The 15,760-nt window shown below is 40.6% G+C and overlaps 1 protein-coding gene and 1 pseudogene across 9 annotated transcripts in view; one reads left to right on the top strand and one right to left on the bottom strand.

The window, feature by feature from the left end:
- Window positions 1-15,760, bottom strand: part of LOC109422828 (sex determination protein fruitless) — an 883,045-nt gene that overhangs the window by 484,498 nt on the left and 382,787 nt on the right. The window lies entirely within an intron of this gene.
- Window positions 1,534-7,105, top strand: LOC134285724 (uncharacterized; annotated as a pseudogene).

Raw genomic sequence — 15,760 nt, 5'->3', positions numbered from 1 at the left:
AACGGTTTTATTTTTCAAGCTAGCTAACACACACCTACACACTCCCGGCACACAACTTGTAAACACGCACGAGCGTTCAATTTTCTTGCAACCACCTCTCTCAGCGCGGTTGTCAAACACGCCGTCGCGACGCTGTTCGGAAATGGTAAACATGATCAATCCACCATTATTCCGATTTTGTTCTCGTGTTCAAAGTTTAATATTTTCCATTCGCGATGGAAATTTTGATGAATAGTTGTTACAAAATTAGCTAAAATAGGCTCAAAACAATGATTATCCTTCTCCTCGCTTTCCAACGGCTGGACAGCGGCAAATGGAGATATCGTGACAACAGTTTTGATTATATCCGCAGCACCTAGATAACAATACTCTTCTATCAATCACACAGGTTCAACAAGGCTTAACATAACCTCCATCTTCAATGTTTGGCTCCCGATGAGAGAGCATATTGAGTCAGTCCGCGACACTCAGCGTTGACCTGTTGTGGAGATCAGAAAGCCCTTAGCAAGAACAGCTGAAATTTCCGAAAATTTTCAATTTAAGCGTGACGTGCTTAATTTATGCCCTTTTGGATTCCTCAAGGAGCTGACCTGAGATTCTTATTTGGGTTCTTTATAAATTTCCATTTGAAATCCTGCCAGGACTCCTTCTAAGATTCCTTCTTGGGCTTCCAGGGATTTCTCATAGAGTTCCGGGCATGCTCAAGGAATTCTATCTCCGATTCTCCTAATAGCTGTAGGAAAACCAGAAGAAAATTGCTGGAATAGGTCCTCAAGGGAAACCTGTGGGAACTTCATGAGGATTTCTATAAACAAAACCTCCAGGAGGAATTTCTCAAAATACCCCCTAATAAACTCCTGGAGGATTTCCATTAGAATTATCTAAACTCTAGAACGAACTTCCAGAGAATTTCCAGAAGGATTTGATCAGCAGGAATTCCAAAACAGAACTCTTGGAGGAAACCAGAAAAAAGTTCCTAGATGAATGAATGAATCCTGGAAAGAGTTGCTGAAAAAATCCTGGAAGCAGTTTCTGAAAGAATTCTAAAATAATTTCCCGGAAGAAGTTTCAAGAGGAATCTCAGAAAGAGTTCCTTAAGGAATCCCGAAAGATGTTCCCGAAGAAATCGACGAAGTTGTTTCTGAATAAATTCTAGAAGCAATTCCTGGCAGAAGCCCACAACAGAAAATCCTGGAGGAGTCCCTGATGGAGCTTCCGAAAGAATCCTGGAAGTAGTTCCTGGAGGAATGCCAGAAAAGGTTCTAGGAGGAATCCCGCATGAAATTCTCGGTGGAATTTGCGTAGGAATACCGGAAGTAATGTTTGAAGCATAGTTCCTGAAATAATCCCGAAGAAGTTTTCGGAGGAATATTGATAGAAGATCTTGTAGGATTTCTGGAAGGATCTCAGAAAGAAGTCCTAAAGAAATTCCACCCGAGCAGTCGAGAATATCAAACCAATAACTACGAAATAACAGAACGTGTTTTTATATCTTAATGTGTTATTAATAAATTATCAAAACATTACTCTTCCATAACATGTTTTGTTGGGCAATCTTGTTTTGTTATGATCAAGCTATTGATATACATTCAATGAATAACAGTTCAATAATATGTTTTGTTGTAGAACAAGTTTAGTTATTATTGTGCTATTGAGAATGTACAAATATTTAAGCATCGATAACAAAACAATATCATGTTTTGAAATCCATCCATCCATGTTTGACCAACAGTTTGACTGGTTTGTAGATACCACTACCACAACGTTACAAACAGACGTATCCCTTAGAACAAATTACGATTGAAATCATCGTTTCAATAACATAAGCGCTGCTCCGCTGTATCGTGTAGAGAATGTTCGGGTTTCAACCGCGACGACGATAATCTCACTGTGTTTCGCAAACCTCCGAATTTACAGGGTCGATATTTGAAAAGGAATGAACTGAAGAGTTTGACGCTAATGAAAATTTGAACCAGATGTTTCAACATTGCTTTGTATTTGATCAAATATTTGGCCTGTGTACTAGCATCTCAACCCTCTACTTCCCATGATTAATCTAGACTCTAGAGCACTATAGGGTAGGACGGGGCAAGATGGCCACCCGGGGCAAGATGAGCACCCCTCCGTTTTACTACTTTTATGATGAATTTTGCCCAAACAACTACATAATCCGTTAGAATAATGTTCATCCTGTTTGTAAACCTGATAAAAGGTACTTCATAATGAACGAATTAAACAATATTGTCAAATAAGTCGATAGCATGGAATTTTAGCATTTTCTTATAAGAAATCATCAGAATAAAATAAGGTTTTTATGTCCGAATCAAATTTTTACCATAATTCTAGTTATCAGCCAACATTACTAGCTTACTGCAAAGCATTTTAATTTACATTAGAAAATATTTTCTAAAAACAAACATAAAAATTTATTCAATTTTAGTTATTTACCTATAGTGGGGCAAGATGAGCACATCTGATGGTAATATAGAAAATATTTTGAAATTATTGTAATCCACTCAATAGTGCCGAACATAGGTTTCCGTAACCTCTGCAACTATTTGGTTGAGTAAATTTCTAAAAATAAGCAACCTAATAATCGTTTATTGTTTTTCGGGTCATTTTATATAAAGTATTATAAAACCGCATTTTTTTTTCAATAATCGAAAAAAATGATAATTTTAGAACGTGATACCATAGCTATACACAAGGTTCACTATATCAATCAGTGTATGACCAATTTATTGTTAAAATATTGGGATTTTAATGAAGTGCTCTTCTTGCCCCGTAGCATGTTCGAACTGACCATAAAACATCTTTTTTGTTTAGTCAAATAAATCATCCTTATTGTGAATTTTGAACCCTCCCATGTTTATGGGTGATAGAAAACAAGATATAGAAGAGAACTACTGAGAGGTACTTTGAAAAATTGTGTTAACTTTCAATAAACTCAACGTGATCCTTAGGGTGCTCATATTGCCCCGCCCTACCCTAGATTTTCGACTAACTCGAGCCAAACAGAATTAAATGACTATAGTGCAATAGTTCATTAGGTAAACCCAACTACCAATTACTTGTTTTAATAGTGGAACTATTGAATTACAACTACAAACTTTTTCGTTGAGTTCGCAAAATGTTGCCAATTTGCAATAATGTTTGTTTAAGCACTTTTTCGGAAACACATTCTTGGCATAAAAACTCGATTTAATCCACCTATGCTGAACAGAACCCTTCTCACACTTATAAAAAATAATGTTGTATGATTCGTATTTAACATATTTATTTTGTGTGATTGACCAAAAGTTCCTGAAAATAACCTTTGGTATCTAGTGGATTGGTTTCCAAAATAGCATCATGGACCATGGACTAAACTACCAGAAATGCCAGGTACCTTCCTTATATGGGATGCTTAAAAATATGTAAGCTGGTATAATTAATTAAATTAAAATAAAATTATGTCTCGCAAAAATCGACCATTTTCAATCCCCCTCTCCCCTATGTTACATTTTTTGTACGGGACCTCAATATTTTTGGTATGGTTCGTCATATTCTGCAAACCCCCTCCCCCTAAAAGCATGACGTAATTTGTGCACGGTCTAATATCGCTAAAACACCCGCAATCCTTCACCCCACCGCATACTTACCGATCGTAATCATAATCGGTCCAAGAATAGTCCGATGCTCAGGAAAGTTTCCCGACAGGAACTGGAACGCCAGCGACAGCTACATCCAACATCCGTTGACAGTGATAGTCTGGATGATCGCTCTCCCGGGACACCAGCGAAAATGTTCACATTTCATGCAGGAACACAACCGTCGACACATTAAAGATTTTGGTTTGACTGCTCCCCCCAATGAACAACAAAAACAATGCACGCAATATTTTAAAAAGGTCTATCTCCAGAATGTAAATATTTAAAACATGCGAGCGAAAATCCATTTTTCTTCAATTCCATGCAAACCTACCTTTAGAAGTGGTATGATCAACACAGCGTACCACTTCCGAAGTTATGTCCGACGCATGAATTTGGAGAAACGGAGAAACATTCGATTTTCGCTCGCATTAAATTCTGGGTTAAAAAAAATAGACCGTTATCAAATGTTACGCGAGAAGTGTGCATGTCATGTTGATGTTGTTCAGTGCGGTGAAAAGTGAAAACAATCAGTACATATCAGTAACTGTTGTGTGTTCCTGCTATTGTGCAACTGTGAAAATTTATGCTGGTGTACCTGGGGAGCGGCGAGATGATCTCCCAGATGCTGGACATACCCAAGGAGGAGCTGCCGTTGCCCGTTGCCGTTCCAGCTCCCGTCAGGAAATATTCCTTTGCTGATTATTCGGAAACGATGTGACGGGACGGAACCGATCGGTAAGTATGAGGTGGGTGAAGTGTAGGGGGCTTTTGCGACGAGGGTTGTACGCTGGGATGTGGACTGCCATAGTAGGTAAATATAATGCGTTCGATCTGAATAGGTCCTAAGTTTGCTGTGATTCTTATGTACATTCGACCTATCAAATCCAACGCGCATCATTCCACTTTGAGCACTTGCAATTTTCCAGATTTTCACGTTATTTTACTCGGAAGTTTTACGTTTTTTTTACAGGAGCATTGCAACAGTTTCGGGGATGAGAGTTCTCAGGCTTTGCTGGTGGAAAGTGCTTTGTATGCTCCGCTAGTGGCGATGATACCGGTTAGTATGGGAAGTTCCGCGTCGCTACCGGTGACCAAAATGTTCACTTCAATTAAGATTCCAGCGGCGGAACTGATACCAATTGTACAACCGGTACCACCGGCCAACCCAGCTACCCCCACGACTGCGACCACATCTGTGGCAAAAGAGGAAATCAACGCTCCGAGTTCAATAATTACGGAAGAGCCGATTTCCAAGTCCGGCATCGAAGCAATCTTTGTCTCGGCCGGGAAGCAAAATGGCTTTCCACGATACCGGCTCGAATCAGGTGCCGAAAACGCCAGGATCGGATTGCAGCGGGCGGGAACTGAGAACATGTGTGCTGAAGCTGAAGCAAAGCCGGTCGCCGTTGACTCGCTTGTTGGATCATTTGCTGCAGGCGCTGGAGGAAAGTGAGCATCATACTGTATTCGGCTGCGGCTGTCGATGGAGAAATTAATGCTCAGATAAACGCCCAGCAGGAAACAGTTCCGGCTGGAGAACACTCCGACGTCGAAGTTCGAGCCTTTCGTCGATGATTTGACGGCAGACGAAGTGCTACAACAGGTGCAAGCCGCAGCTCTCAATGTCCGCACATAGCTGCTGAAGAAAAATTCCGCCCACAAAATGGGCTTCCTGCGCAAAGCCTAGGATGAAACCATTTCGATGAACATCCTGCTGGATAACGAAAATAATGCACCCGCGAAGGTCGTTTCTTTGGAAGCTTTTACCGGAACAGCTCAACAGCAGGGAATCCGTGAGAACCGGAGGAACTTCGCCAAAACCGTCAAACCTCTAAGCTACGGAGCATTCAGTTCATTTGCACCGATCTTTGATTCTCGTTTCTCGAATCTCTCCAAAAATAAATCGGAAATGGTGCTGAACACCTACGGGGACAAGACGGGAGCAGATTACGCTGAAAGTATTATGCGGTTCTTCAAGAATAGTCATCACGCCGGGGAATCGCCCACAGTCTACTGGATATCCTAACCAACGGTGACCACCGGAAAACCTTTGGCTTTCTCTACGAATCGGACATACAGCGTCAGAAGAAGGACGCGGCTAAGGAAACTTTCCCGGACCCCAGCGAGCACGAAGCCAAACGCCAAAAACTGTCCGATGGTAAAATCGATTTCGACGGGCTCCGGTCCCTAACCAACTTGGGATTGAACGTTCAGTTTCTGGACGATCTGAAGATGAAGCTGGAATACAGCTTCCGCTCGATAACTGACTGCTGTTTAACTGGACTGCTTTTTAACTGGGCGCTCGATTACTGGGCCAAAGTCCAGTTAAAAAGCAGTTGTCTGTCAAAAATAAACAAAATCTAACCTCACATTTTGCAAATCAGTGTTTTGTTTACAATATAACAATAGCGTCCGGCTCCGGGAGCTCAGTCCAGTTATCGAACGGCGCTCGCTAACTGAACTGTCGTCAAAACCCAGTTATCGAGCGGAAGCTGTACGACAAAATGACCAGCTTGCTTCAGCAGTCGTTAAATTACAATTCTGGCCTGATTCAGAAGTTGCACCAAGTGCATGTGTGTGTTTTGTATCGACCGCGTGCACCTCTTTTTGTGCATTAGGATAGGATGAACAAGTTTCACATTTCCGATTTTATCTTTTTTTATGTCTTTATAAGATTTTCAGCCTGAGGCTGGTTCATCAAAGTCATTTTATATTCATAAATCCAGTTGAAACCCAAAATTTGATGCCAGTGAAAATCGTTTTTTTTTTTTTCGGAAGTGATGTGCTAACAGACCTGATGATCAACACAGCGCAAAGTTAGACTCGATGCATGGGTTTGGAGACACATCGATTTTCACTCGCACCAAATTACGAGTTTCAACTGGATCAACTCGGGTTGTACGGATGTATTCCAAGGGAACGTCCATAAATTACGTAGCATTTTAGGAGGATTGTGATTTTGCTATAAAGGGTCTTGTTCCATTTGGGCAGATGTACCTATTTTGCGCACTTGCCGCTATAACTAAGTCAATTTCAAACCGATTGATTTGAATTTTTGTATAAAGTTAGGCACGTACAGTATCTACAGTATAAGCCTCATAAGAAATACACGCGTCGGTAAAGAAGTTTGAGAAAGGCAGCATTACAGCACAACTTCGGAGTAGGGGGGAAGCCGGGAATCGAACCCTCACCCAACAGCATGGTGCGATTAGAAGCTTGGTGACCCTAACCGCACGGCTACGAGGCTTATAACTCATTTTGTTTTCAGATTGTTATCAATAACTTATTAATTTCAAAATTTGTTATTGAAATATTTGACAAATTCGCCATTATTAACTTGTTATTGAAACTAACAAAACGTGTTATTTAACTGATCTTCCAGGAACATTTTTTTGTTATGATTTTTGTTATTTTGCCGCTTATGACAGGCAAGTTTATAACATGATATGTTATGTTAATAACATGAAAATAACTCTTTCCGGTTCTCAGTTATTTTGACAAAATAACAGATTTTATTATGCTGTTGCTATTCCCTTCTGCTCGGGCAGAAGGAACACCGGGAGGAATCTTGCATGGAATTTCTGGAAGGATACCCTGACAGAATTTTGGAGGAGCTTCTGAAGGAATCTTGGAACGATTTCCTGAAGCAATACCCAAGAGAACTCCTAGAGGAATCCCGAAAGAAATCCCGGGCAAAACTGCTGGAACTCCCAGGAATATCTTTTAGAATTCCTGGAGAATGAAGGAATTTACGAATTCCTGAAGTAATTGCAGGAGGTATTTCTTAAGAAATCCCAGAAACAATTCCTAGACGAATCTCGGTAGTACTTCCTGGAGGAATCCTGGCAAAAGCAAAAGCTCTTGAAGAAAAAAACACAGACGGAATATCTTTTCGAATCTCAGAAGAATCTCTTGGAAGAACCCCATGGAATTTTAACACCCTGAGAGTCCCACATAAACCTCCTGGAGGAGTCCTGGAACAAATTTGTGGAGAAACCTCGTGGACCCTGGACACCTGGACGGGGGGGGGGGGGGGGGGGTATTTGTGTCACGTTGCTGCACTGCGCCTGCGAACTTTATCGCGCCTCGCCCCCTCCCTATCCCATTTTGGAGGCCTCTGAGACACTGCGCTGATATCCGCGAAGGCTCTTATACTCAAAGAAATCGGTAGATCTAGTTTGACGTTTAAGGACATGCTCACTTTGCTTACCGAGGTAGAAATGTGCCCCAACTCCAATCGCGTCACACCACTATCATCGAAACCAGCCGACCTGGAGGCGCTGACATCTGGTTACTTCCTGGCTACCTTCAAGCTGTACCCGAAAAGGCGTTAACCGATGTCCCTAAAGCCGGCTCGATCATTCCGAGCGAACCCAGCGCCATCTTCAACAAACCTGAGAACGATGGTACCAGGAATACTTGCAGGCGTTGTAGTCCAGGACTGTTCGTGGCTATACAAACTCTCGTCTAGGACATCTCCTCAACGTCCTGGGCCCTCGGAAAAATTGTCAAGGTCCGTCCAAATTCCAGGGAAGAACAGCATCGTTAGAGTGGTCACGCTTCAGACTGCTTCTTCAGACAACAACGTCAAGAGGCCTGTCTCATGGATTTCCCTGCTGTATTAGAATCGATCAAAGTCAGTCTGATGCACCCGTTGCAGATCATCAGTAGTGCAGTACTAAACTGGATCGAGGTTCATATGATTTGAAAGCAGGATATTGAGGTTCCAATCTGTATCATATACAAAAAGCGGTGCTCCTGGTTCTATCGTGAGACCTGGACCATACTTTACTCTTCAGCACGCGAGCCCAAGGGGTTTCCAACTAAATTGATTACCTGTCACTACCGAAAAAAAATACTCTGATTACTCATTGGTTACTGTGATTACTATGATTACTTATTGATTACCAAGGTTACCATTGATTATTCAAGATTACTACTGATTACTCAGATTACCAATGATTATCATATGATTACATCTAATTACTCATGATTACTTTGTGGGGTATACCGTTGATTACCTAGTTGATTACATGTGATTACCATTGATTACATCTGATTACCATTGATTACTTCGTATTACTAATGATTACTTCAGATTACCAGAGATTATCAGAGAAATCGAAGGTAATCATTGGTTACTTGCCACTAAAAAACTTGTTGGAAACCCCTTGCGCGAGCCCTTGTTATAAGGGACTGCGACAAGGCGATGGACTTTCCTGCTTCGCCTTGGAAGATGAACTGCGATTAGCCGGACCCATAAATCAGAGGGTGCCAAGAGGCTTCAGGGGGTTTCAGGGAGTTCCAAGGGATCTCAGGAGCGCTTCAGGGGTTTTCAGGGGCATCTCAGGTTGTCTCAGGTAATTTCAAGGAGGTTCCAAGGGAATTCAGAGGCGGTCTAAGGGGAGTTTCAGCGGTCTCGGTTAGATGGGGTTTCAGGGGATCTACGGGGGCTTCCAGGAAATCTCAGGGGTTCCGGGGGCGTTTCTGGATTATTTTATGGGGTTCCAGAGTTCTTTTGGAGGTTCCAGGAGGCTTTTGGGGGTCTTAAGGTGTCTTAGGGCATATCAGGAGGTCTGGGGACGTTTCAGGGAGTCTTATGGGGTTTCAGTGGGATTCCATGAGACGATTTATACTATTGAAACGCTCCTGAAATCCCTATTAAGAAGGCCCCCAAGACGCTCTAAAACCCTCCAAAATGCCTTGAAAGGAAATCAAAAGGCTCCTGAAACTTCTCCAGAAATCCTTTGAAACGCCCTTGAACTCCCCGTAATTAATTTGAAATTCTCATGAAGTCGAGTCTCCTTTTAAACGCTGCATAAGATAAGTTAAAATGACAGTAACTATGGCAACGATGGCCACCGGTCTCTGGGGCATTTCAGAGGGTGCCAAGAGGCTTCAGGGGATTTCAGGGAGTTCCAAGGGATCTCAGGAGCGCTTCAGGGGTTTTCAGGGGTTTTCAGGGGCATCTCAGGGAGTCTCTGGTAATTTCAAGGAGGTTCCAAGGGCCCTCAGAGGCGGTCTAAGGAGAGTTTCAGGGGTCTCGGTTAGATGGGGTTTCAGGGGATCTACGTGGGCTTCCAGGAAATCTCAGGGAAGTCGAGTCACCTTTTAAACGCTGCCACCCTTTTTACGCCCACCGCAATTTCTCAGCTGTCTTCCAATCCAGCTGAATTTTTCAGAGCAGTCAGTGCTTATTGTAGATTCATCACATCCAAAGAAGAGAGCCTGGAAAACGCGATGGGCGTAAAGTGGGTGGCAGCGTCTAATAGGAGACACAACTGTACATTAAAGGTTCTTGAAACATTCCTGAAACGACCTTAAAATCTCCTAGAAGTGCTCCTGAAATGCTTCGGAACGCCCCTCAAACTTCCATAGTCCCACTGAAACACCCTGGAAGTACTGGGATTAGCCTCATGAAACCTCTTCGAATGTCTTCAAAATGCTCCAGAAACCCTCAAAAACGCCCTTTCAAGGTCCCCTGAATCCTCTTAACCCCCTGAAACCCACGTAATATGTACTAATGAAACGCCCAAGAAATCGCAGTAATCCCATTGAAACGCCAACGAAACCATATGGAACCCTCTTTTTAGGCTCTCTGAGAGCTTCCAGGAAACCCCCTTGTTCCCATATCAATTATCCAGAAGCAAGATCTGTTCTCGCAAACTAAGATTCCTAATTAAAGTCTTCCCCTAATTTATGCACAAAATTCTCTCTTTTCATATCCTTTTTAGTTCATGTACCTCCAGACCATGGTATAAAAAGAGGTCCAAGTATCATTATAAAACTGCAGTACCTACTTGTGCCATTCGAAATATTTTCTTACAAGAACAGATGTAAAACAGATTACTCGTGGCACGATCACAAAACAAACCGATAAACTTGTACCTCTCTATCGCACACACCCAGTTATCGATATGTATCATTCCGTGCGACAACCGTAACGAATTGATATTTCCAAGACAATGTACATTATTGCCCGGAGCGTGTGCTGTGCAGCAGCATTACATCCCAATTGCCCTATCGGTAGCTCATGATCGGATAATTCATTACACCTTAGGAACAACACAAAACCCAAATCCCATTTCCGGGGTAACTTTTCCAGTTCATCTTCTCGGCTCGACTCGGCTGCACCATATCGCATCGCATCGCACATCGTCGTCGTTACCTGCATCCCAATAATGTAATGTCGTCGGTCGGGTGGTGTATCCCCGAACAATTTCTTGTCGCACAGTGCGCCACTTTTTTCCCAAACGAACCTTATTTATCTTTCTGTTTTTCCTGCGGCGTGGCGGCGGCGGCTGCAGCAGTAGTAGCAGTCGGCATCCTTGACATCGTCCTGCTGGTGGCTGTGTTGGTTGACTGCTCGCTGTTAGCTACACACTTAGAAAAAATCATGTAAATTTGCGTCACTTTGGATACACATATAAAAGCGACACATATGACGTAAATTTGAACGCCCAAGTGACGTAATTTTCAGTCAAATTAAACTTGATTTTTCGTCATATCAAACGTAATGACTCACGATTCCCAAATTGTTTACGTCACCTTGAACTTAATTTTACAAGAATGACGTATAATTAAGTCAAAAGACCTGTAAATTAACGTCATTAAACTGTTTACGTTCTGTGCAGTAAATTTACGTCACGAGTAATTTTGATTTTCTCGTAGTGTGTAGTACACTAAGGGGAATAACACTAGGGTCACTGGATTTTTGCACGGTCTTCCGGTGAAACTGATTAGGCTACGTCAAAACCAATTAAACTAATGTAAGATCATGGTTACAAGTGTACGTATACGATGTCGTACCCAATATGTTTATGGAGCTTTGCTTCCAGTATACTCTACAAAAACAGCAATGGCACCATTTGCATTTTCTTCAGTGTATCACCTGCACCTTTGGCACGAGCAGCAGCCACCTCCAACCCAAGCCAACTCAACCTCCACGCGCAGCAATTGCAATCGAATCAAGAGTAAAGTGCATCCAAGGGATTTGCGGGGGCATCCTTTAGATATAATAACAATTGGAGTTTTACTGCACTACTGTGTTGTGCACTTCGTTGGAAGAAAAGCGTAGTAGCTGCCAGCCAGCAACCAACGCCCTCGTCGCAGAGAAAACGTTATCCACCATGAATCATCTTCTCTCGTATAGCGGTGGTGGCCCTGTGCCATTGTTGACCCCCGGCTGGCGCCGGAACAAATTGCTGCCCTGTGCTTGACACCGTAACTTGGCACGTCGCAGGTCTGGGGTTGCGCCGTGGGGTTTTGGGTGGATGGAGGTAAGGGATGGAAACATTTTTCCCACATTTTCCGATAAATTGACAATATTTTATCTTATCATGACCTGAGACATCATGACGAGATGAAATCAGGCGTAAAGGATTTTAGGCCCCCATATTGCATATTCTGGTCGTCATTTTTGGACTTCGGACATCTCCTCTAAGCCAATGTTAAAGTTTAAAGAACTCAGCACAATTTGATGTGCCGCATGATAGAATTTGGTTCAGTTTAAACATGACCAGTTCCGCGGTGCTGCTCCGGATCACTAAAATGACCATTACACCGGAACGCCTTGACTGATCTGCACTATTTTCAATGGCAAACAATGCGGTAAAATTCCGATTCGATTTGATCTATAATCCGTAAAATCGGCCAATGCAAAGTACCTTGAAAATTAGTGAACTTATTTTGAGCACAGACATACATACATACACACATACAGACATCATCTCTGTTCGGCGAACTGAGTAGGTTGGTATATGTTTTTTGAGTGAACATATAACTTTTCAGAACACTTAGGCTTACGAGAAAGGCAAAACGTCAAGACTAGCTTATTTTTTTTAGAAGTAGCGTCTTATTTTTTTCTCATTATATGAAAAAAAGTTTAACTTTCTGATTGAGCAGAAAGAGTCCAAGGGAAGTTATTGAAGAAAACAAAGAAGGATTTTCTGAAAATATTCATGGAGGAATACCAGAAGAAATTTTTTGGAAACCCCCTGGTTAATATCCCAAAATAACCTCTTCGAAAAACGATTCCCCTTGGGGAATCCTTGAAGGAATGTCTTGAGAAACAAATAAATAATTGTCAGTTAATGTTTTCAAACAAAGAAATTTCAAAAGATTGGAAATTCCGCCTGAAAGAATGAGGAGGCACTTCTAATGGTATCCTTGGAAGAATTTCTGGGAAAAAAAATTTCTAGAGGGAATACTGCTTGAATTACTGATTCATGCAAGAATCTGAGGAAGAATCGCTGTAAAAATTCCTGGAGATATTACTACAGGAATTTTCAATGCAACTTCTGGAGAACATCCTGAAGTAGCTCTCAAAGGAGTTCGTGATGCAATTCCTGTATGAATACCTCAAGGAAGCTCTTGAAATTCCTTTGATGAAACTGCTACAGAAATTCCAAAAAAAAAAAAAAAAACTCTTGGAAAAACCTTTGAAAAATCTAAAGAAATTCATGGATACATTTCTGAAGCTTCCTGGAACCGTTGAAGAAGTTTCTAAAGGAATATACTGAAGACTTTTTTGAGAATTTTTTTTAGAAATTTGTAAAAAAGTAATCTCAAAGGTAAATTATTGAGGATTTTTTTTAAAGAATCTCACGAAGAATTTCTGAATTAACCACCAGAGGAATTTCTGAAAGAATCATTGATTCACTTCATGAAGGAACTCATGGTTTTTTAGAGCTTTTCTTAAATAATTCTTGGAGAAATTTTCAAAGCAATTTAGAAAATTTCACGTATGATTTTTACACGAAATGCTAGGAAATGTTTTTTTTTTTAAGAATTTCAGATGTAATCTTTGGACATTTTTTTAAAGTAATCCCTAGAAGAATTTATGAAAAAAACCTTTGGAAAAACTTCTGAAGAAATTCTGAATTTCTAACTATCTGAAGGAATTGCTTTAGGAATGTCTAAAAGAATCTGTGGACAATTTTCAGAGAGAATCCCCAGAGGGCTTTCTGAAAAATTATATGGAGGAATTTCTGAGAAAGTTTATAGATGTTTTCTTGAAAAACACTTGAAAACGAATTCTGGTGAAATCTCTCGAGGAATTGCAGATAGAAAAGCTGGAGATATTTCTTAAGAAACTTATGGAAGAATTTCTGAAGCAATCCACGCAAAATTTTCACAAAAAAAAAACCTGGATATATGTTTGGATGAATCCTTGATGAATTTTGTGGAAACAATTCCTAGTGGACTTTCTATAGATATCCATGCAGCAGTTTTAAAACAATTCATGGAAGTTTATCTAGCAATTCTAAGTAGATTTTTTTTAAATTCTTAGTACAATTTGTTCTTGGAGAAATTTCTAGAGGAGTCTCTAAAGGATTTTTTCAAAGAAATCCATAGAGAAAATTTTAAAGAAATATACTGAAGATTTTGTGAAGTAATTACTGGATGAATCTCTGGTAAAACTTCTCGAGGAATCTTTGGGAAAACTTTATAAATTTGAGAGAGCTATGAAAATTTTATGAAAGAATTTTTGAAATAACACTGAAATGCATGTCTGAAGTCCCTTGGGGAATTTCTTTAAGATTCCCTGAAGGAATTTTTCATGGAATTCTATAGAAAGTTTTGATGATGGATTTCTTTGTTTCAAAAATCCTTGAAGGAATTACTCGGGAAATCACGGGACAGTTATCCCATGTTTTTTTTCTATGAAACCAATGGAAAGTTGGAGGAAATTCTAAAAGTGTCCGTGGAGAAAATTTCCAAATAAATCCCTGAAGTTTTTTCGAAACGATACCTGACAGAATTTTCTTAAGAATCACTGAAGGACATTCTTTAGGAATCCAAGGAAGATTCTGTAACGGAAAACTTGCTACATTTTTTGCAGGAATTTTTTCGGCTATGTTTTTTTTTTGTTTTGGAAACATCCTGAATGCCCTTCTGAAAAAAAAATGTCTGAAAAATCTCTGTTGATTATCCTATACCAATCCATAAAACTTTTTAAAAATAAATCAGAACTGTTTTTTTTAAGCAATCTATGCAATATTTTCTTAAAGATTTTTTGTTTTGAGAAATTTTGGAAGGAAATTTGAGATAGTAGAGTTTATGTAAGAATACTTGAAGGAATATCATAAAAAAAAATCTACGAAGAAAGTTTTCTAATTGATTCTAGGAGGTAATTTCTATGAGATCTTCTAAAGGAATTTTTGAGGATATTTCCAAATAAATTGTATGAGAAATTTCTGAAGGAATTTTGGAAGTTTTTCTAGAGAACTCCCGGAGGAATTTATCAAGGAATCTCCGAAGGATTTACTAAATGCACTCCTGGGGAAAATTTCTGAATCATTATTTGGAGGAACTTCTGAAGAAATTTCTGACTGTTCTTTTTTTTATCTGTATTAACGAGATTTTTAGCCCTGGGCTAGTTCATCTCGGGACCCACGCTTTACTTCCCTTCCGAAGGAAGAACTCACATTTTGTGAGTTTGTCGGGAGTGGGATTCGATCCCAGGTCCTCGGCGTGATAGTCAAGTGTTCTAACCATCACACCAGGTCCGCTCCGCAGGTGAAATTCTTGGAGGATTTCCAAGTTAAATTTCAAAAGCAATCTTTTAAAACATTCCAAAAGAAAAAAATCTTTTTTTAAATATTTTTTTTGTGCATTTTTTTCAAGGATCCTTTCTGGTTTTCAAAGAAATCCCTGAATGAATTTACATCACTGCTTTTAGATAAGACGAGAGGGGTTACTAAGAAGTTCCCAGAGACCCCGGAAACGGGGATCCCAAAAGGCTTCGGAAGCGTTTTAGGTGGTTGTTTAAGATTGCTTTCAGGAGTCTTTTAAGAGCGTTTCAAGGAGAGGTTTCAGAACGTTTTTGGTTTCAAGGGGTATTTCAAGACATTTGAAGGCTTTTCAGGAGATCTGAAGAGGCGTTTCAGGGTGTTTCAGGAGTCTTTTAAGGGAATTTCAAGGGCGCTTCAAAGCATTTCAGGAGCCTTATGGAGCGTTTCAGGAACCTGTTTTAGGGTTTCACTGGTGTTTCAGAGGTGGTCTGGAGGGGTTTCAAATGCGTTCAAGACACTTGAGGGACTTTTAATGATGTTTCACGAGCCTTTGTGGCCTTCGGGGCTGTGTGGTTGGCAGCGCCAGCTATGTAAGCATTTCGTAAGCCTCAG

The sequence above is a fragment of the Aedes albopictus genome, chromosome 1 (assembly GCF_035046485.1).
Source record: "Aedes albopictus strain Foshan chromosome 1, AalbF5, whole genome shotgun sequence".
Classification (NCBI taxonomy): Eukaryota; Metazoa; Arthropoda; class Insecta; order Diptera; family Culicidae; genus Aedes; species Aedes albopictus.
This window is presented reverse-complemented; position numbering and strand designations above follow the sequence as displayed.